Raw genomic sequence first — 21460 nt, forward strand, 5'->3', positions numbered from 1 at the left:
ACTTGTCTACACCTTTTGTGCCTTGGTAACTAAAAGTCATCCAAGCAGCTGTGACCTGTAACACTAAAGGTAAAGGTAAAGGTATCCCCTGTGCAAGCACCGAGTCATGTCCGACCCTTGGGGTGACGCCCTCTAGCGTTTTCATGGCAGACTCAATACGGGGTGGTTTGCCAGTGCCTTCCCCAGTCATTACCGTTTACCCCCCAGCAAGCAAGCTGGGTACTCATTTTACCGACCTCGGAAGGATGGAAGGCTGAGTCAACCTTGAGCTGGCTGCTGGGATTGAACTCCCAGCCTTATGGGCAAAGCTTTCAGACGGCTGCCTTACCACTCTGCGCCACAAGAGGCTCATTGCAAATGGTGGCCGTTAAGAACATCCCCCGCCCCCAGCACACAAGTCAAAACAAGCCTCCACATTTTTCAGGCCTGCATCAACAGTACCCCCATGGGAAAATCCCCTTCATCATTCAGAGCGACAACATGGCTGGATGGCACCACACAAGCATGACAGTGGCAAGAACAGTCTACGATTGGAGATGCTAGGGATGAAATTGGGAAAGTTGGGCCTACAAGCCACATGGCCTGCCCTGAGCTATATTCCCTCACCATTTAAACTTGGGTGTCTTCTACAATTCCCTTCCTTCCCCTTTTTCTGAAGTTTGCGGGGTTTTATTTATTTATTTTCCACCCTCCTGGTATTGCCAGTTCGGGGTGCTTATAACATGATCTTAAAACATATACAATACATTTATATTTATAATTTATAAATAGTTATAAATTTAAAATAATCTAAAAACAGTCAGTCATCTATCTGGGCAGACTAAAGCAAAGAGCGTTGTGATTTTTTGATATTTCGGGGGGGGGTATATAGGGAGCCCAATGATGTTTTACTTAAGCCATCTAGATGTTCATTGGTCCCAACCAAATGCCTGGCAGAAGAACTCTATTTTACAGGCCCTGAGGAACTGGAGTCGTTCTGTCAGGGTTCTCAGCGCTTCTGGGAGCTCATTCTACCTTATGGTTGAAGAATAAGAACATTTTTCAAGGATAGACTGATTATTTCAATCCAGGCATAACAACTTTTGAAAGAAGGATTTGTCCTTCCCTATCTATTGTGACTGGATAAGCACCAAGCTCTGAAGGGGCACATCAAACGAGCAAAACCAAAACACTTTGCTGGGGCCATGTGATCTGAGAAGAAGCGATTTTGGATTGGCAAAGAAACGCAGCGAAAATCCCTTTATATTCCAAGTGGGGCATTATTGTCTAAGGACTCTCCCCACCGAACAAAACAACAAACTGGAAGGAATAACGAGGTCAGTTTACAACACACATATAAAATCTCCAAATAAAACCCATGGATGATAGAGGTATGATTTCTTGCACACCAAGAAAAGAAGGTCAGTGACAGATAAGCTGTGCTTTGTAGGAGGGGAGCCCCTTCCATCTGTCCCATGCTAAATAAAACACAGCTGGCCAAAAGGGCAGCCAACTAGCTAGAGAAAAGTGACCCTTTCTGAAGAAGAGACTTTCTTTAGGGTGCGCCCTGCAGACAAAACTGTAGCATTTCCCCCCCTTTTCACATGCACTAAGCAGAAGAGCTCAAATGCTGCATTTGTCAAGGGAAAAGCGGTAAGAGCAGAAATTCTCATCCACTGTTCTGAGGAATATGTGAACTCAACTGACCCTGTGTGTGAAATGCAGAGATCAATATTACTGATAGAACACGGCTGGTGCAATGCTGGGATCTTCTTTACACAACTGGCCAGATAACTGAATGGATTCTCCTTGAGCAGGTGAAGTACACCTTTGAAGCCCAAGTTGCTGGAAAGAGGAACTTTGGGAGGCTTGATGGAAAAAAATCAGTAATTGTGATTGTTGATTGGTTGTAAGAGGAGAAGGTGCTTGCATAGGAATGCAGCCTCCAGGTGAGACCTGGTGATCTCTCAAAATTACAGCTCATCTCCAGAGAACATAGATCAGTTCCCTTGAAGACAATGGATACTTTGGAGGGTGGGCTCTGTATACCCCTAAGGTCCCTGTCATCCTCAGGCCCTACCTCCAGATCTCCATGAGTTTCCAACCTGGCAACCACCCCTACACCCCTGCCAGTGGCAGTGGCCAAGGGGCATCTGGCAAATAGGGTTATAACATGGCCCGAGACCCAGAGAGATTTCAGAGATTAACCTGCTTTCAAGAGTTCCTACTGAGAGGCTGAATTTTGCATGCAGAAGGCTGGAAATAAGCATATTTCCTCTGTAGCTCAGACAGTTATTATTAAAAATTCATCAGGAAGCCCAGATCAGTCTGTTCTTCCGTCACGTACAGAGGAAGGAAACAATATTAGAAAAATTAGTTGCAAGAATTTTTGAAACCATGTTTTCTTTCTTTCATGAACGATGATAGCGATGAATCTCTGTGCCTCTAGCCATCAACAAAACCTGAAACTGTCATATGTTAAGGTATTCATACCCATACTTTCCTCCTCCTCCTCCTCCTCCTCCTCCCCCTCCTCCATCTTATTCTTGCGACAACTCTGCATGGCAGCGTTGGCTGAGAAAGAGCAACTGGCCCAAATTCCACTGCAGCAAGCTTTTAAGGCAGAGCAGGGATTTGAACCTGGTTCTCCCAGTGCAGCACTCTAATCCCTACGCACTAGGCTGGTGTCACACAGGATTTAGGGCTTGGCTGCATCAAGCATGTCCTGGGGGGCAGTGCCAACTTGCCACTGATTTAAACAGTAGCTGTGCCAAACAGCTTTGGGGTTTCGTGCAAGTGCGACTGCACATCTGTGATGAAGTTGACTCAGAAGAGGTTAAAAAAAAAATTTAGCACACCAGTTTTCCTTGCGATAAGCTTCTCTTGCAAGCTCTCCAACCAGGGCTGGAGCCGGGCAATAGCCTTTCAGAAGGTGGAGTGACAGATTTGTTGCACACTGTTTTGTCCTACCATTGCCTGTGCTCAAACCCAGTTTATATGATACCAAAATCCCACAAAACCATTTTGATGACAAATTAGAGTGAGACTCTACAGACCATGATCCTCTGCCAGACCATTTCCAATCCAGAGATAAAGAGAGTCCACGAGTACCCGGGGTGGCCTCCGGCCAATCAGCCACATTGAACAGCCCCCAAGGACTCCCCCCACCAATTGCTTTTCTCCTATTCAAGCTGTCCCATCCCTCACCAGTCCTGCTTCTGTATCCTTCACGGTTGAAACCAGCTCTACTCGGAGCCCCTTCTGCTGAGTTCTGCCTAGCACCGCTGAGCAGACACACACGTACATTCTTGCCATCTGCCTCAGAGGCCTCAACGGGCTAGATCTCATGTGGCCATGAGGGCACAGACACCTGGGCACTTCCAACAAGGACAGTTGCTTCCAGTGATTCACCTGCCCTCCTGCAAGCCTAGGGAATCTTGCGCCTCAAGTCTGGAACTGCTATAGGAACACCATCTACCCCCAGCTCAAAAGCCCAAGTCAATTTCTCTTATTGCTTTAGAGAAGAATGTTTGAAAATAAAACTTCAAGGGTGGCTCCTACCCTTGTCTTTCGGAGCCATTGAGCCATGTTTGAAGACTTCCTCTTACAGAAGAGCTACTTGGAGACACTCTCCTTAAACTGGGAGGCTCCTTGGAGAAAAGCTGCCCAGTAAATATTCAGCAAAATTTAAATCCACCTCTGATTTTTGCAGAAAGGAGTGATGAAGAAAAAGGAGGAGGAGGAATTGGTTCTTCTATGACACTTTTCTCTACCTGAAGGAGTCTCAAAGCGGCTTACAGTCGCCTTCCCTTTCCTCTCCCCACAACAGACACCCTGTGAGGTGGGTGAGGCTGAGAGAGCCCGGATATTACGGCTCAGTCAGAACAACTTTATCAGTGCTGTGGCCAGACCAAGGTCATCCAGCTGGCTGCATGTGGGGGAGTGCAATGGTGGTAGCAATTTATCTGGATGGCTCTTTCCCCCTGCAGACCCCCACTTATTTATTTATTTATTTTTCATATTTATAAACTGCCCTCCCCTAAGGCTCAGGATGGTTTACATGGAATTGGGGGGGGGAACAGTACAAATAACATGATAAACCTATGTTATCCCCAATGGTCCACTGATCCCCACAACCCAAACTTCAGGGGCTTTCAGAGAATGCTAATGTGCAAGAAGATGGGTGCAGTCACTTTATTAAAAGAGCTCCATTAGGGCAACATCCTTCCATCTTCAGGCTCTGACTGTCATGCTAGCCTTAGTGTTATCAGTTCTGGGGTGGGAGGTACCGGGATACTTTGGGGGTGGAGTGGGTAGGGAGGGACCTCGGTATTGTATAATGCTATGGAGTCCACCCTCCAAAGCAGCCATTTTCTCCAGGGGAAATGATTTCTGTTGCCTGGAGTTGAGCTATAATTCCAGGGGATCCCCACGTGGCATCCCTCTCACCCACTCTTATTTCCCCAAAGAAGCACTATTATTGCATTGACACCTTTAACAAAAGGGTATCGTGGGGTTAACAGTGAAACAGGAGAGGCTCCTGGAGCACCAGGGCCTGGAAACACAAAGCCAGGTCACGCCTCCGGAGGCACAATTGCCTTTTGATCCATCAGCCTGCACTCCAAATTGCTCCTGTTTCCGGCATTGATCCTGGCACTTAGCAGAGCTGCTTAGATACAGGCAATGGCTGACAGAAGTTGAGAGCTGCCTGCTTATGGGTGCCATAGCCAATTTTCAGAGCAATTATGGTATTTTCAGGGACAGAAAGGATTTTCACTTCAGATAGTCTAGTCCAGTCTTCTCTCTAGTCACAGCTTAACTCAGAGGTCCCCATACTTCTGAGAACTGGAGCACGGGCTGTATCAAGGAACCCTGGTACAGCTTCCCTTAGGAATGGGGGTAATCAATGCTGCCATTCCGCTCTTTCCCTTCCAATGAGCACATACTGTGGATACATTTGCCACAGGGGTGGAATTTTTCAGGGCGAAATTAAACGCAATAGCAACAGGGAATGGGAGCATTTAAACAGGGAGTTTACTCCGGTTCCACTGAAAGGGCTCATGAGAATCCACTCTTAAAAAGCCAGCAGGGGTACAGATGTAGAACCCTTCTATAACCTGTGGCCTTCTGCCCCCATGGAGCCCCAACCAGAGGAAAGCGTGTGGAGATGGAGGGTGGTACATACCAGAGGTAGAAAAGGACAAGGAGGGAGGGGTGCAGGGACTAAGCAATGGGATGGGGGGAATGGGTGATACGGTTGCCAGTCCCCCTTGGTCAGCAGTGGGTTATTGTGGGAATAGGGCTGCTAATTCCAGGTTGGGGAACTGTTGGAGATTTGAGGAGGGAGCCTGGGGAAGACAGAGACCTCATTTTTCACTACCAAAAAGGGTCTCAAAACAGCATACAATCGCCTTCCCTTCCTCTCCCCACAACAGGCACCCTTTGAGAAAGGTGAAGCTAAGAGAGCTCTGAGAGGAACTGTTCTGTGAGAACAGCTCCATCAGGACTCTGGCTAGTCCAAGGTCCCCCAGTGGGCTGTATGTGGAGGAGGAGTGGGGAATCAAACCCGGCTCGTCAGATTAGAAGACGCCGCTCGTAATCATAACACCAAACTGGCTCTTGGGTTAGTCACTCTCTTGTACCCTGACCTACTCCTCAAGATGGCTGTGAGGATAAAAAAAGGGAAGAGATAATCACGAACTCCAGGAAGTGCTAGTTGGAATGGGAGGGGGGTGCACCTTTAAGGTTCTTGCTGCTACCCATGGGCAGTGATCAAAAGGAAAGCTTTCCTGGACAGAGTTCCAAAGAGCAAAGAGGAGCTGCACTGCAACAGAAAGATCCATGATTCCCTGTCCACCAGCATGTTTGTGCATCTGCTCTGTTGAAAGTAATTAATCATTTCATTTATTTATTCCATGAGTTTACTGAGATTGGTGGACACAGTGCTTCAGAGACAGCATATTAATTAGACACGCCAGTAACAAACAAGAGAAAACCATTTCATTAATACCGGGACGAATTACCGCAGCAAAGAGGCATTAGAAAGCCATCCAATAAGTATGGAAATGCCGACTGTTCACGGAACACATCGCTTGTTCTGCATGGCCACGCTGCAACATTTGTTCAGTGAGAACAGATATACTTAGGAACAAATGACCTGCCCTGCCAGATTCTGATATTCTTTCTCCTTTGCCAACTAGCTGCCCCTGGGGAACTTGGAAGCAGAGTAGGAAACTGCTGGTCTTACCCTTTTGCTTATTTCCATTATCTGGTTATCCAGTGGCATACTGTTTCTGAATACGAAGGTTTCAGCGTAGTGACTTCCACGGATAGACCTCTCCTCCAAATGCATTCTGCACTTAAAGAACTGGGTGGCTCATCATAACAAGTTAGCATATACTGCACATGTAACCTATTTAATTCTGAACCAACTGTTTAGAAGAGTGTTCCAGCCAGAATATCATGCAAGGCACATGATAGGGCTGCTGACAATGGGCAGAGCCAAAATTACGGCTCATCTCCAGTGTATAAAGATCAGTTCCAAAGAAAATGGATGGTATGCTCTAAGTTAGGAGTAGTCAAACTGTAGCCCTCCAGATGTCCATGGACTACAATTCCCACTAGCCCCTGCTAGCGTTTGACTACCCCTGCTCTAAGTCTATGGCATTACATCCCTCTGAAGTCCTCCCCAAGTTCGATCCACAATCTCTAGTTGTTTCTCAGCCTGGAGCTGGCAGCATGAACCTTGGTAGCCAGGGGAACCCGGCAACCCTAATGCTGACATAATTGTAATTATGAAAAAGCAAATCTGGAAACAGCACCCTGCTCTGGGTTCAAAACTGGCTAAGTGAACAGCTGTTGCCATAAGCAGCTCATTGGATCCATACCCTTAGCTTCACTCTGTGCTTACACAAAGAGTCTTGCTCATCTTGGCATGCAATGAAATATTCTTTAGGCGACGGCAGCAGGCTCAAGTTCAGGTCACAGATGTGAACTGTGAGTTTCATACTGGGGACAAAAACTTGCTGGGCCTCAATCTGAATCAGGGCCACTGGGGATATGGTTTTCCCCATTCTGTTTTCTTGAACTGAAATAGCAGGGGAAAGGGGGTATTATTTACCTCCTAGGGATACAAGCCTTCTTACCCCATTTACCATGCACCCAATCCAGATTGACCGTTGGGGTTCTTGATTAAAAATTTGGTCTATATGGAGGAACAAAAAGTTCATAAAACGCAAAAATAGTATTGTTATATATATATATATATATATATATATATATATATATATATATATATATATATATATATATATATATATAATTTCAACATAAGTACAATTTGCCAGGTACCCCCAGATGTCCCTCCAAAAGTGGGACAATCTGGTCACCTTATGCTATCTACAACACACATGATCATGCAGAGTTGGGGAGAATGTGTCCTTAGGCCACACAAGTGTGGTAGGAAATTCTGGATCCCCCCCCCAAAGCTCCATTCCCTCTTATAGCAATGCGTATTTCTAGTTTCACATCATCAGCCTTGCAAATTTGATAATTCATTTATTTTGTATCAGACTTTAATTTTCTAACAACTACAAATAGAAGGGAGGGAGAATTAAATGCCAAGATGATTAATTTGGCAGGCTGATTATCTGGCATGACTTATTCCTGCATCATTCCACTCTAGTTTAGTAAAAAAACAAAAACCAAAAGAATGACAGAGTCACGACAGAGGACTAGGATTATTTACCAGCAGTGGTGTGAGGCCCACATAAGTGGAGGAAATCAGAGCAGATGAGTACAGAAAGAGGAGAGCAGCAGCTGTAATCCTTCTCCATGTCATGCAAATCAGGAGAGACCCTGAAGCCCCCTGGCAAAGTGCCAGTGAAGTCATCAATCAAGCGCATATTTTAATCAGATATAACAAGAGCACCCTGTGGCCAGCTATTCCTTCCAGATCCACCCCCATATTGTATTTCATCACAAATTCAGGTCAACAGAAGTATTAGATACAGTTAATGGAAGCACAATCAAAATGTACAGCATTTTACGATTATACATTGCTGAGCGCATGGACGACTACAGTTACTCCTTACCTGGCACTCTGGATTCAAGGATCTATTCATATCTGATGGACCAGATTTATCCCTGGGGCCATCACAAATCCACTCTGGCCTTTTGTCCCCCCAGGGGAATCTATTGCCTTATTATGCAAAATTTAATACACAGCAGGCTGAAGCTTTCTAAAAGAGAGATAAGGGAAAGGGGGCAGCCTCTGACGAAGACTTGAAGCCTAATGAGTTTATCAGAATACATTTCAGTTTGCTGTCTTGGAAGAGTTTATGGGCTGAGCCAAATGTTTTAGGAATGAAACATGTTTTTCAATCTACATTGCTTTGTGCTCGTGGCAATGAAACCTCTAGCATCAGTGGACTGAACTGGTTGGGTGGCTCATGGCATTCAGTTGCTCAGAGAACTGACAGTTCCTGTATGGAAAAAGAAAGGTGGTAGTTTGGCTGGAAAAGCCAAGGAGCAAACTAACTATACATTGCATTTAACTTGTGGCTGCCGCAGAGACTTGGAAGTCAGATAGTGCTGCATATTCCCCATCCTTTTAGAGAGTAGTTTAAATGCAGTTGTCAGCAGCATCTCGCTCAAAAGTCCTATTATGAAAGCAAAAATAATATGCAGAAGGGCTAGCAAGGAAAAGTACCCCTGTCTGGAGATAAAACACAGCAGCATGGGGAGAGGAAGGGAAGGCTGTTGTAAGCTGCTTTGAGAGCCCTTTGGGTAGTGAAAAGTGGGACCCCCTAATCCCATATCATTTCTGTACTTCTAATTGGGATTGCGGTTTGTCGGGGCATGGGCTTCAGTCTTCCTCTGTGTGCCATTTTTTGACCCAGTATGGTCCTGAGGGGCATTATTTGTCCCATCAGGTATGTGTGCATGGGGGAGACTGCATATGCACAACATTCAGTTTGGAAAACCTACTAAACAAGACATTGGAAGTCCTCCATCTTTAAAGTCTGCACAAAAGCTGCTGAATTCAAAGTAGAATTACGGTGCTGCTGGACATGCAGATTAACCCTGTCACCCAAGATGGCATGCACCCCAGTAGAAAAAAAGCCAGTTTCTCTACCCCAGAGGGGGCTAAGCAACTGCTTGGGAAGGACTTAACCCTCCCTTCCATCATACCATCATAATCCAGGTCCAAACTGAGTACCCTCAAAGTTGTGTTTAAGTTAGATTTTATTATGGCTTTGTCTTGCCTCTAGCTGCACTACAGCAACACCCTATTCCTGGATATCATATCTGCCCCTCCAAGTGAACTTCTGTGCACATACACAGTATTATTTGAATGACACTGTTCACCATGGCAGTTCTGGGGAGAACAATATAAAACCCACCCTTTGCATATCTACTGTGCGTCTGTCAGGTGTGACAGCACAGTACCCATCAGTCCAAGCCCTGTTTAGAAAAGCAATTCAATCCTAGTGCTTCATCCTGAAGTACAAAAGCATTTGAGGGAAAAGATTAAATGGTTAACTCTGCCTCTCCATCAAGGTGGCATTTGGATCCATGATGTCTTAGCTGGATGGGGGTGGGGGTGGTTAGGTGGGGAATCAAAACTACATTATAATATGAGCATCTAGCAATTTCACTCAGCAGTCCAGGCAACAGCTCTGCAATCTAAGCCAATGCTGTCAATCTCTGTCTTGCTGGCTGGGCTCTGAAGTCGAGCTGCAGAAGCCTGCCTTGGTGAGAAGCTGATGGTCAAAGCAAGATCTGAACCAGAGGCTTTCTAGAGGAGTAAAAAAAAAGTAGAGGTATCCCCTATGCAAGTACCGAGTCATGTCTGACCCTTGGGGTGACGCCCTCCAGCGTTTTCATGGCAGACTCAATACGGGGTGGTTTGCCAGTGCCTTCCCCAGTCATTACCATTTTACCCCACAGCAAGCTGGGTACTCATTTTACCAACCTTGGAAGGATGGAAGGCTGAGTCAACCTTGAGCTGGCTGCTAGGATCGAACTCCCAGCCTCAAGTGCCACTGAATAAAATAGAATCTACTTCACAGAAAACATGCATTAAGGTTGCATTGCTAGTTACTCCACTCTGCTTTCCAATGGACTACCAAAAGCAGAGTTGGCCAGCTGTATAGAGGGCAAGCCTTCTGGAACTTCAAGGAAGCATCCGTAAGATGAACGCATTTTCACCCACCGTTGAACCAGCCAAGAAAGCCCCAGCAGCTGCATCCTCCTTCTCCTCCTTTGCCACAGTCACAGCAAAACCAAGACTCTAAGAATACTTATTAAGGGGGTAAATAGCATTGAATTGAGCAGGGCTTACTTGGGAGCAAATGAAGTGACAGGAACCCATAGGGTGGTGTCATGCAAACTGAATAATGCACTTTCAATCCATTCCCAATGCGCTTTGCAACAAAATCCACTTGCAAACCATTGCTGAACTGGATTGAAACTGCATTATTTAGCCTGTGTAAAAGGGCCCATATATGAAAACAAGAAGCCGCCTTATACTGAATCGGATCATTGGTCCATCAGTGTCTCCAGGGGTGGGCAAACTGTGGCCCTCCAGATGTCCACGGACTACAATTCCCGTGAGCCCCTTCCAGGGGCTCATGGGAATTGTAGTCCATGGACATCTGGAGGGCCACAGTTTGCCTACCCCTGCGTTGATGGGTTTCACCCAATTGGATCATCCCCAGATAAGTTATCCTGTTTACAGGAAAGAAGCAGCTGTTGAGAAAACCAGAGAAGGGAAAGGCCATGTAATCCTTTCTTCCTTCCAAAGGTGTCAGCCAGTCCACAGATGCCCTGGGGAAAAAATGGTCTATGTGTTCGCTTTCAGTATAATAAACACATAATGTTCCCCAAGGCTATTCCTCCTCCCCCAGCTTGCAAGAGCATTGACTTATTTTCTGAAGAACCAGCTGCCCTCCTGTGCACTAGTCAGGGGGAGGGGGCATCTGCCATCCCTTCCAGAAGGCACAGACATGGTAGCCCTTCTGCGAGGCCGGGCCAGGCAGCCATTGCTGCAGGAGTGGTGGAGAGCTGGGTGACGACAAGCTGATTTGCCTCGACATGCTCCAAACAAGCTCCCTCAAGAGGTCGCCATCGATTTGTTTGAGGCCTGAGCAGGAGAACTTGTGGGCCATTCACACCCCCATGTCCATCAGTTGGTGGGGAGGAGCTTCTACCTCCTGCCCCCGTATGTCACTGCCAAGTTGGCCCTCAGTCTAGTCTGTCCTTTCCTTCTCATGAAACAGTGAGGCATTCCTGAAAGGTCAGTTACATAACAGGAAAATCGATCAGTGTACTGTGACCTAATTTAAAAAAAAACAGATGGGGAGGGGGGAGATTGAATTTGAGCAAGTGGAACGGGAGAGAAGGAGTTTGAGTCCAGAATTTGTGAAGATGAAATGGATGTGTGGTTCGGTGTACAAAAACTGTACAGACACACACACCGGTTAAAATATGGCCCTGCCACAGAACAACAATTGATGAAAGTGTGGCTTAAGCCGCACCATCTCTGGTTCTAGCTCGACTGTTATATAAACCAGTCAAAAGATCAATATTAATCTGCTTACTGCTAAACATTGATGCAGCAGAGAATGAGGCTTCTAGTTATTTCATGGAGAATATGGAAGCAGAGGCTTGTGAAAGAGCTGTGTTTTTTTGGAGAAAGGAGGCAAGCTTTAAGAGAAGACTGTGAAGAACTTGATCTTTTTTTGGGGGGGATACAGTTGGAACCCACAATGTCTCTGCAGATCATTTCAATTTGTTTACCCTCATAAGCAGGGGTAGTCAACCTGTGGTCCTCCAGATGTCCATGGACTACAATTCCCATGAGCCCATGCCAGCGTTAGCAAACGCTGGCATGGGCTCATGGGAATTGTAGTCCATGGACATTTGGAGGACCCCAGGTTGACTACCCTTTTCATAAGGACTTTTCTGATTCCAGACACAAGTTAAGAGTATTCAGCCTCAATTCTAGTAACAGAATTAGACGGAAAGGGTGACCCCTCACTGCAGACCTCGGGATGGCACTTTTCTATCCACACCGAATATCTTTCAAAAGAGCCAGCTTGGTGTAGTGGTTAGGAGTGTGAACTTCTAATCTGGCGAGCTAGGTAAATCTAAACCAAGCAGTAAGATCAGGAGAGGAAAAGGAAGGGGATTGTAAGCCACTTTGAGACTCCTGGTAAAAAACAGCAGCATATAAGAACTAACTCTTTTTCTTCAGCACTATGCTTGAATGGTACCAATGTACGTGTTTCAGTTTGAGTATTTTGGCCAAATGTTTTGACTGAAGAGGGTTACGTGTGCATTCTGCATCTTTGAATGAAAGCTCTGGAGACAACATCATTGATGTTATGAGATGGAAACCTAGGAATAATTGACATTTTTGCCTGGAGCAAAGAAACCCCTGGGGGAACAATGAGAGAAGTGAATTCACAATGAAGTGCACTGAGGAAGCTGAGAGAAAGGAGGTGGAATTCAGCATCCATGGCAGGTACCAGGTTTCATGAATGTAAGGTCCATGCTCCTCTAGCGCATGTTACCATTAGTAGCCCTTTCCTCCCTTAATCGGGACATAGATGTCCATTTCTACTTGGTTCTCTATTGCTCCAAAAATAACTCCTGTACACAAAAGGGGCTTGACAATAATCTGTTGGCAAGTCACTCTCTCTCTACCATGCTCTGCTTCAAGAGTTTTGCTTTTATTTTCTTTTGTCTCCATATTTAAGGTAAAAAAACCCAATTATGTACAGGTCTAAAGAAAAAGTTAATCTTTCTCTCAAGGAATTTTGGAATGCTTTTCTGCAGTATGGGAGTTTTTTTTATATAGCATGAACTAAAATGGCAGAACTAGATGTCAGGGCAGACAGGAGGCTGATGCCATCTCCTGCATCATGCATTGCAGTTACAGGAACCACTTGGATTTGGACTATGTTAAGGGGAATGGTGCATACTTCTACAGGGAAGTTATACCCATTGTGGACAGTGGGAACTTCCACTGGGAAACCTCTTCTGCATTTGGCATAACCTGTAGGACTCTGCTCTGTATTTCCCCCCACTAAGCTGAAATAAAGAAAAACCTCTATTAAATTGGCTCATTGAGGACATGGTAGGGTTACAACAGGTGGAGTGTGTCCATGCAGATGCCCCACTTGCAACTAATATGAGGAGGGAATGGAACTGAGCTCCATGTGGGACAGCTTGCTGTTCCATGCCATTAACCTCACTTTATGTTTCCCCATTGAGCTGTGGTGCAGCACACAGGACAGCTATGAAAGGAAAGGGGGCTTCAAGCAGTGGGAGGCACCAAAACTTTGTCACATCTGCACTCCTGCAAGGACACAACACATAAAAGTTGTGGAATGGAATGTCAGAAGCAAGTGCAGCAAAATGGCTGTTCCTGTCATATTGGAGATGTGTTTTCATGCTCCACTATAGAATCAGTCCAGGAAGAGATCTGTGGAACTTCATCATTGGCACAAGGAAACTCTGAGCCTGGCACACACCAAGGATGCCCAAAGATTTTTTTTATTCTAAAAGTTCTTAAAGTAGCCCAGGCTCCACTCTATCCTCCCCACCCCCCAATCAAGGCCTCCGTCATTAAGATGCTGGCACTTCCACCATCAGGGTACTGGTTGTCTCCGGGATAGTTGGGCTTAAGGAACAAAATCCAAAACAAGAAATGTACTGCTAACCTTTATTTTTTTAAGTGAACATTTGCTACATCTTGATTACAAATTGTTTTGGCAGTCATGGGCTAGATAAATTTGTTTCAAGGGTCTGGGTTGGCTCTCATCTGCGCTGCAAATTCCAGCCAAGAGAAGGAATTAATTTGATGAGAAACTTTCCACTCAAGAGCTGAGATTTCAGAATTTGTGCATCTCCAAGTCAGTATTCAAATTGCCGCAGCTTGAGTGCTTGCTTATTGACGGGCACCTAACTGGAAGTCTAAGTTTGGGTTTATTCTTATCATATTCCTTGATGAGTATCAAAGAACTAAACCACTCAATTAGATCTAGAAACATGCTTGTTGCATTCTTAGAACACTTAAAGCTGAGCAGAACATAACCATGGAAACAGGGATGTAGTTTTTTTCCCCCCTGAAAGCCAATTAGGATATCAGGACCAGAAACCTATAATCACAAGGAAGAATTCTACAATTAGAAAGAGCTTCTTAAGTAAAGGAAGAAATTATTCACTTGGTAAGAACTAACAAGTGAGGGGAGTGAAAAAGCAAGAAGAGGCGTATGTTGGCAGGACGTAATACAGAACCATGTGGTCAAAGAATGGCTCAGTAAAGCCAGGAATACACTTTGGGAAGTTCAGGAGACAAACCAGCAGGAACAGCTCAGAGTAGAAAGAGACCAAGGCCTATTCTTCACACAACAGATAATGCACTTTCATTGGACTTTAGAAGTAGATTTTCCACACAGAAAAATCCAGCTGCCAAAGCACATTGCAAGTGCATTATCCTATGTGTGCAGAATGGGTCCAGGTCACAATGTTGCAAAGGACTCCTGTATAAATGCCACTGCAGTGAGTAGCAGCCCCCAGTCCAAGCCTGAGGAGTTAAAGATAGAATGAGCACATTTCCCAGCATTTTGTAGGCAAAAATAGAGATGCTTTTTCTAACATCCTTATGTTCACATCAGCTTTCCTAGGCAACCATTCTCCCAACTCCTGCATATACTGGAAAGCTTGTTTCTGACTCTGAGTGGGCTACATTCATTTGTTCTGAACAGCCAGTCCTGCAAAGGCACCATGTGTGCCCATGCATCAGCTCTGAGCTGATTTTTTTGATGCTGCTTTTCAATTTAAAATAAAGTTTTCTGCAGGGACCAGCAACATAGTAAGACAATGTGAAAATCAGAACCAAATACTTTAGCAGTCAGCACATTAAAGTGTTATTAGTAAAAAAACAAAACAAAACTCAGCAAACAAATTTCAGAAATTTACATTACTGTCTTTGCCCCTGTCGGTAGAAGTGAGTCAGGTGGCAACCAAGGATAGATCTCCCACCCCAGGCTATGGACCCCACACTTCTAGGGGCCCTGCATGGTGCCTTCTCCCCCATGCATCAGGGCTGTAGCCTCTATCCTCCTCCCTTCAAGGACACTTGGAGTGAGACCCCTTTCCACTGTGGGGGGCCCTTCCACCCCCAATCTGGCTGCTTCTGCCACAATTGTACTCTGCTAGGGCTCTGCAAATCCTTAAACTGGCTCTGTTGCTATGGGCCCTGAGAATCCTCGCCCCCAGCAGCGGCATCTTGTGCAATGCCCTTCCCCTCGAGGAGACTTTGGGGGTGGAACTGGGAAAGGGTGGGATTTGGGGACAGGGAGGGACTTCAGTAGAGAATAATGCTTTGGAATCCACCCTTCAACGCAGCCATTTTCTCCAGGGGAATTGATCTCTATTGCCCAGAGATGTTGTACACAAAGAGATTCTCAGGACCCACCTGAAAAGTGGCATTCCTCCACTGAGGCCTGTCTGGCACCATCCTACCCCCCTTTAGGTGCTCTGCCAAAATGTCTCTTTATACCTAGGCTTATAACTTAAAGGCTTAATCTTTCAACATTACCTGTGTTCTACTCCTAGCCAGAGAACTGTTCTAGAAGATTCAGTCTAAGCTACTCAACGCAGTGTTTTAGGCTGATTCATATTCCCAGTGTGTCTGCCGTGTTGAGCAGGTTCTCTGGAGAGGTGGCTTGGAGATTTTCTAAATAAATAACTACCATTTTCTAACAGAGGACTGAGCTTTGTAGACTTGGTGATTTCTTTCAAAGATCTCAGTTCTCTCCTTTCTGCCTGTTTCCTAGTGCAGAATTGCTGCTATCTTCTTATTTGTTTTAAACATCCAGTTGTTATGGCGTATCACCTCTTAGTCATTCTCTTCCATGGTGAAAGAGGAGGGGAACTAGAAGCGCATCAATAGCAGGCTTTGGAATCCTTACCCTGAGGTTTAACTCTTTTCTAGGGAGGGAGCATGAAAAGTTGATGAAGCCTAAAACGTCAAGTCCTGAAGGCCAGCCAGCCCTATACCCCTTCCACTCTTGGTTATCTTCCAAAACCAAGTCAAAAGTATCTCTGACTGCATTCACTCAGTTCCTCTCACCTTTGCCACTCCTCTCCCTTCAGGGTTTGTCCCTGGCATAAAAATGTCAACTGTAAGATCCAGAGAGCACTATACATGCACACTTATTTTTATTCTATTTATTTCTACCTCACTTTTCTCCTTGCCAGGGCTGGCTTATAAACCATCTATATTTACTCTCCTCCAGGTGGGACCTGGAGACCACCTGATACTACAGCTCATATCCAGAGGAGAAAGTTTAATTCCACTGGAGAAGATGGCAGTTTTGGCAGATGTACTCTACAGAATTATACCCTTGTGAGGTCCCTCCCAAACTCCACCCTCTGCAAGCTCCACCTCTCCCCCAAAATCTTTCGGTATTTCTCAACCCAAAGTTGGCAACAATCGCTCAAATGAGAAAAATAAGCCATCATGGATGTGGAGGCAGATGTCATGAAGCCTGGGAAGTAAACTCAATATGTTTTGAAAGTGAACCTCATGGATGATCAAATATTACTCCTTGATGACGGAACATGTTCCGATTAGTCAGCAGGGACGGTGACTCAGGAGGAGAGGTGGAGGCTAGAAATGAGAGCCAGTGTGTGCCATGGTCAGAGCAGAACTGTTATCTTTGAGAGGAAGAAGACAAAAGGAAGGGTTGCCTATGTAAATGCCAGGGAGGAGGGAGAAGGCCAAGCCCAGGTTAGGTACAAAGAGTCAACAGACACACAGCCATTCTTGGCATGCTGGAGGGGGGTGGGATCATGTCTCTTAACCAGGGGTAGTCAAACTGCAGCCCTCCAGATGTTCATGGACTACAATTCCCATGAGCCCCTGCCAGCGTTCGCTGGCAGGGGCTCATGGGAATTGTAGTCCATGGCCATCTGGAGGGCCGCAGTTTGACTACCCCTGCTTAACTGACACGAAGACAGCGTCAATCTTTCAGGACAGTACAAAACCCCAAACCCATAATGTCTCATTGCCACATTTGCAGTCACTCTAGAGAGCCCAGAAGACACCCCCCCCAAGTATCTATGCATGGACTGTTGCCTAGGAAACGAGGAATTCCCAGAGATCAAACACCACAGACCGTCTCCCGCATCTAAGCCAGATCAGAAGATGCAGCCAACCGTAAACAAGCCTCTTTGCCCGCATCCTACTAATGACTGGATGCTACCGCCGTTGTATGGTGGCCGATGTTTCTGCTGTGTTTCAGCCCACCGGGGTGTGCGTGCCTGTGGAAAACATTAACTAGCCTAGGTTAGGGCTCGCACACACCGAGGCCGCCGTGCATTGCCTTACAAATCTGGCCAAGGAGCACAAAGACGACAGGTTTTCCTTCTGGTCGGAGAAAGAGCATCCCGCCGCCGAAGCACGGCACGCGATCTTAAGGGCCGAGGCGGAGAGAGCCACGGTGCAAACCAGCGGCAGCCGGGGCGCCGAAGCACGTTTCCCACCCTGAATGACCGCGTCTGCAAAAGGAAGGGGAAGGGGCCGCATCTGGCACCTCGACCACCCCGGGTGGAGAGGCTCAATCCGTAACCCGGGCCGGTTTTCCTCCCCCACAGAAAAAAAAAAAAAGCCATCAAAGGGGTTATGATTTATTGATCGAGTGATACAGCCAGGAGATCCGAAGACCGCCCGGCAGCCGGGGAAGAGACGTTCCGAGGCGGTTTGGCCACTGCCGGCCCCCGCAGCACGACCCCGGTATTCCTAGTAGGTCCCCCATCCAACACTAGCCAAGGCCGACCCTACCTAGTTTCCGAGATCTGACGGGCTCGCGGGGCTATCCTGCTCGGGCCAGTGCAAGGAAGCAGCGGCAGATTTGTTCGCTCGGAGCCATCGGGGAGGGTTAACCGGGAGGCCGGCGCCCAAAGACCTTACCCCGTCAATCATCTTCCAGGACTGATTTGCCTTCACCTGCAGCAAGAGCCCTCCTCTCCTCCTCCTCCTCTCCCTTTCCAGTCAAGGCAGCTCCTCGGAGGAGCCTTTTCTCCCCATCCTGCAAGAGCCTGATTTGACAGGGCGCTCACCACGCCTCTCCGGCACCTCCACTTCTCGGTGCGCGCAGATAAAGAAGCGAGCCCTAGAGAGATGCGAGCGGCGACGGGAAGATGCACAGAAGAGGCTTCATTTCCACCCGGCCGCCGCACATTAGCATCACAATTAAAGTCGCGGGGTGGGGCGGGGAGGGGAAAGAGGCGAGAAGCGCCCGGCTCGCCAGCCCCTTTTAAGTGACAAAAGGGCGACTCCCTCTGTGTCCTCAGCGCCCCCTGCTGGCAGACTGGCCCGCCAGCCCGCGTGAGGCTGGCCGCATCCCTGCATCCCTTCCCCTTCTCCGGAGCCTTCGCTCCTGCTGCAATGTCGAGAAATGACGCAATGATCCGTTGCCATCACGGCCTGTTTTTCTCCAATCGGTCTCCCCAAAGCAGAGTCTCGTGGTCTGCCATTGCACTTGTTATTGGTGGGCCGCAGCCTGGGGCCCTCTCCAGAGAGAGGCAGTCGGCCAGCAGCCGCAGCCCTTGACGACTCCAGGCTCTGTAGGAGAAAATGCTCCTTGGCTGACTGCCCGAGCCTGCACAGGTTTACCCAGGAGAAGTAAGCCCTGTGGTCCTGGCTGTGACTTACTCCCGTGGAGCACTGCAGCCCTTGGATGAGAAAAGAACTTATAATTGGGGCGTTTGTGGAGGAAGCCCGGTTTACTTGTAGATGCTGTGATGTATCATTGGGACACCTGGGGGGGGGGTAAAACTCGCCCCAAGGAGCTTACAGTCAGAAAGGCAGAATGGAAAAGCTGGGGCAAAAAGAGAAGAGTAAGTGTGCGTCTGTCAGGATGCAGGGCTGAGAATCTGTTCACATTTTATGTTTGCAGGGTCTGGATTACTTTGATCCTTGGAAGCGAACACAAAGCAATACTGTGATGCTGCAGCACAAAAGTCAAAGAGCATCCTCGATTGCATTGACTGACAGGAGCATCTGTTTGCTCTTTGGAGTGTGACCTTTCAGAATCCCAGCTCCAGCAGGAAAATAAAGAGTTCAAACCAATTTGGAAGAACTCTGCAAGTAATGGGGGGGGGGGGCATACCTTTCTTCTTCAACAACTGACCCATGAAAAGTAGGCATATACTCATGACATGACAAAAATGTTACAAAAGCACCCCACTCCATACAAGCTGCTGAAGGGTCTGTTGCATCTTCTGTTATTTACTTCTCACAAAGACTCAGGGCCGATTACACAGGTTAAAAACAATGCAAAAAGAACATTGAAGCTTTGAGGGTGGTGGGCTGAGAGGTTAAGACCCACGCCATGGTTCAGACAGAGGCCTGCACTTGGATGGATTCAAAAACAATGCAAAAAGAACAGTATAAAACATATAACCAACAGTGCATAAAGCCCCAGTGTTATGTTTACTCTTTTCAAGAGGCATTCTTTAAAAAAAAACACACACACACACACAGCACCACCAAACAGGTGACTATTCTATAGCATTTCTCAGCAGTTCAAAACACATTTCAGTGGCTGCTGGGTATAAAATGGCAGACTGAGCATATGCCTCAGGGTTTATGCACATACTTCACCTGTGCTCTCAGATTTTCATATATTGCACCAATCCCATCACTTACCACAAGATCTGGCTCACACCATAATAGAAACGAAAAGCCCACTTATTTGGAGAAGGACATTTACAGGCATTCGGTTATTTGTACTAGCATGCCAAAGGGTCACTGATGCATAATCTGCGGCAAATTGGGGTTGGCAGGAAAAGGTTGTCTTGGAACATGAGGATTGAGAAACCAAGGGATTGGAGTTTCACCCATCCTGGGAGGAAATTCCAAGGAAGAGACAGTGAGTGGGCCAAGGTCACCCAGCAAGCTGTTTGGCACAGTGGGGATTCAAACCAGGGTTTTCCAGATCCGACTGTGACACTGTAGCCACTGCACCTCTGATTTCATGTGACCACAAAATAGCTGCAACACTGTGAGCACTATCCATGGCTTTTAAATCCATCAGGATGGGGAAATATTTTTCACTTGGAGAAAGCAGCCCATAGACATCAGGGAGAGGGGACAGTTCAAACCCTCCTTTCTCAGCTCTGTGGCTCCAGTTCAGAGTAGTCCCCAGAGGACCAAACTCCACACTGGGAATTTCAGGTGTGCAGCTCCAACATCACATGCAGCTTGGCCCAGAGAAACAGAACAAAATAATTCAGCTGATGATACAAGGAGACCATCACAAGGAAGCAGAGGACCGAGGTCACATATTGCAGGTAATGTACATCCTTATTTGGGCAGGTTGACCCATCCCCTCCCAAAGTGGCCAATGATGGTCCTGGAGGGGGCGGGAAGTGGAGAGGCCTTGGTCTTTCAAACCTTTCTAACCAAGGCTCCTCTCACTTCTGGGGGCATGGCCAGCTGACATCACTTCCTGGTACTTCAACACCTGAAAAACATGGTCCATGGTCAAAAGGTTGAAAAAGGCTGCTTTACGCCAACAGTGGCACTGTTAAAACCAAGAAAGTTTTATCGAGGTATAAGTCTTTGTGTGTAGGCGCACTTCCTCAGGTATCTATGTCTGACAAAATATGCACACACACAAAAGTTAATACCTTAAAAGTGCCCCTGGACTTAGACTTTGTTCTGCTTCTTCCGACTAACCTGAATGCTACCATAGGCTAAACCTTGAAAGAAGGGGAAAGGCCTTTTGAAAGGCCCTGTTCAAATGAGGTTGGTTTGCAGCCCCAAAAGGTAATGCTAAGGCTGCCAACTCCAGTTTAGGCAGTTCCTGCATATATGAAGGTGGAGCCTCAGGTAGGCATGGCTTAGGAAGGGAAGTGGGGTGTAATGCCATTGTTTCCATTCTACAAAGCAGACTTTTTCAGGGCAACACCTCTGTAGTCTAGAGAGCGGTTGCCATTTGTGTGTGTGTGGGGGGGCCTTCTAAGCCACACCTGGAGAATGGCAACCCTACCTGCCAGCAGCACTGTCAATGTGGGTTGTAAGAAAACTGGCTTAGAAGAGAAAGAGTTGGCTGGAAGTGAAACTCTTTGAGAACGCAAGATCTTTGGGGCGTCTGACACGAGCTATGAGATCTGCTAGCCCTGTCCAAGGAATTTTTGCTACCTGTTGTGAGATGATCACTCTGTTGGAACAAGCAGAGTATCACAGGCCAGATCATGAAACAGTCCTACATGTTTGCCTGCCTTTCCCCATAGTGCACTGCTGTCTGCACTCTGGCTCACTTGTCCAATGCATGGGGTGGATGGATCAGGAGGAATGCTGCACAAGAACTGCAGGTTGTGGGACCACCTATTCTGGACATTGCTTAGAGCATATTTGCCAGGAAGGTCAGGCTCCACTGATATTAAGACTGGTTAT

At 46.8% G+C, this 21460-nt stretch overlaps 1 protein-coding gene across 3 annotated transcripts in view; it reads right to left on the reverse strand.

The window, feature by feature from the left end:
- ADD2 (adducin 2) overlaps positions 1-18334 on the reverse strand; it is a 60423-nt gene extending 42089 nt beyond the window's left edge. Inside the window, exon 1 of one of the 3 annotated variants that reach the window (XM_077305201.1) lies at positions 18118-18334. The gene's annotated coding sequence lies outside the window, so the exon portion shown is untranslated. Of the gene's footprint in view, positions 1-17839 lie in introns of all 3 variants that reach the window. The other 2 variants (XM_077305200.1, XM_077305202.1) reach the window with 2 other exon arrangements.
- Between the last annotated feature and the right edge of the window lie 3126 nt (positions 18335-21460).

Source organism: Paroedura picta, chromosome 12 (assembly GCF_049243985.1).
Source record: "Paroedura picta isolate Pp20150507F chromosome 12, Ppicta_v3.0, whole genome shotgun sequence".
In the NCBI taxonomy this organism is placed as follows: domain Eukaryota; kingdom Metazoa; phylum Chordata; class Lepidosauria; order Squamata; family Gekkonidae; genus Paroedura; species Paroedura picta.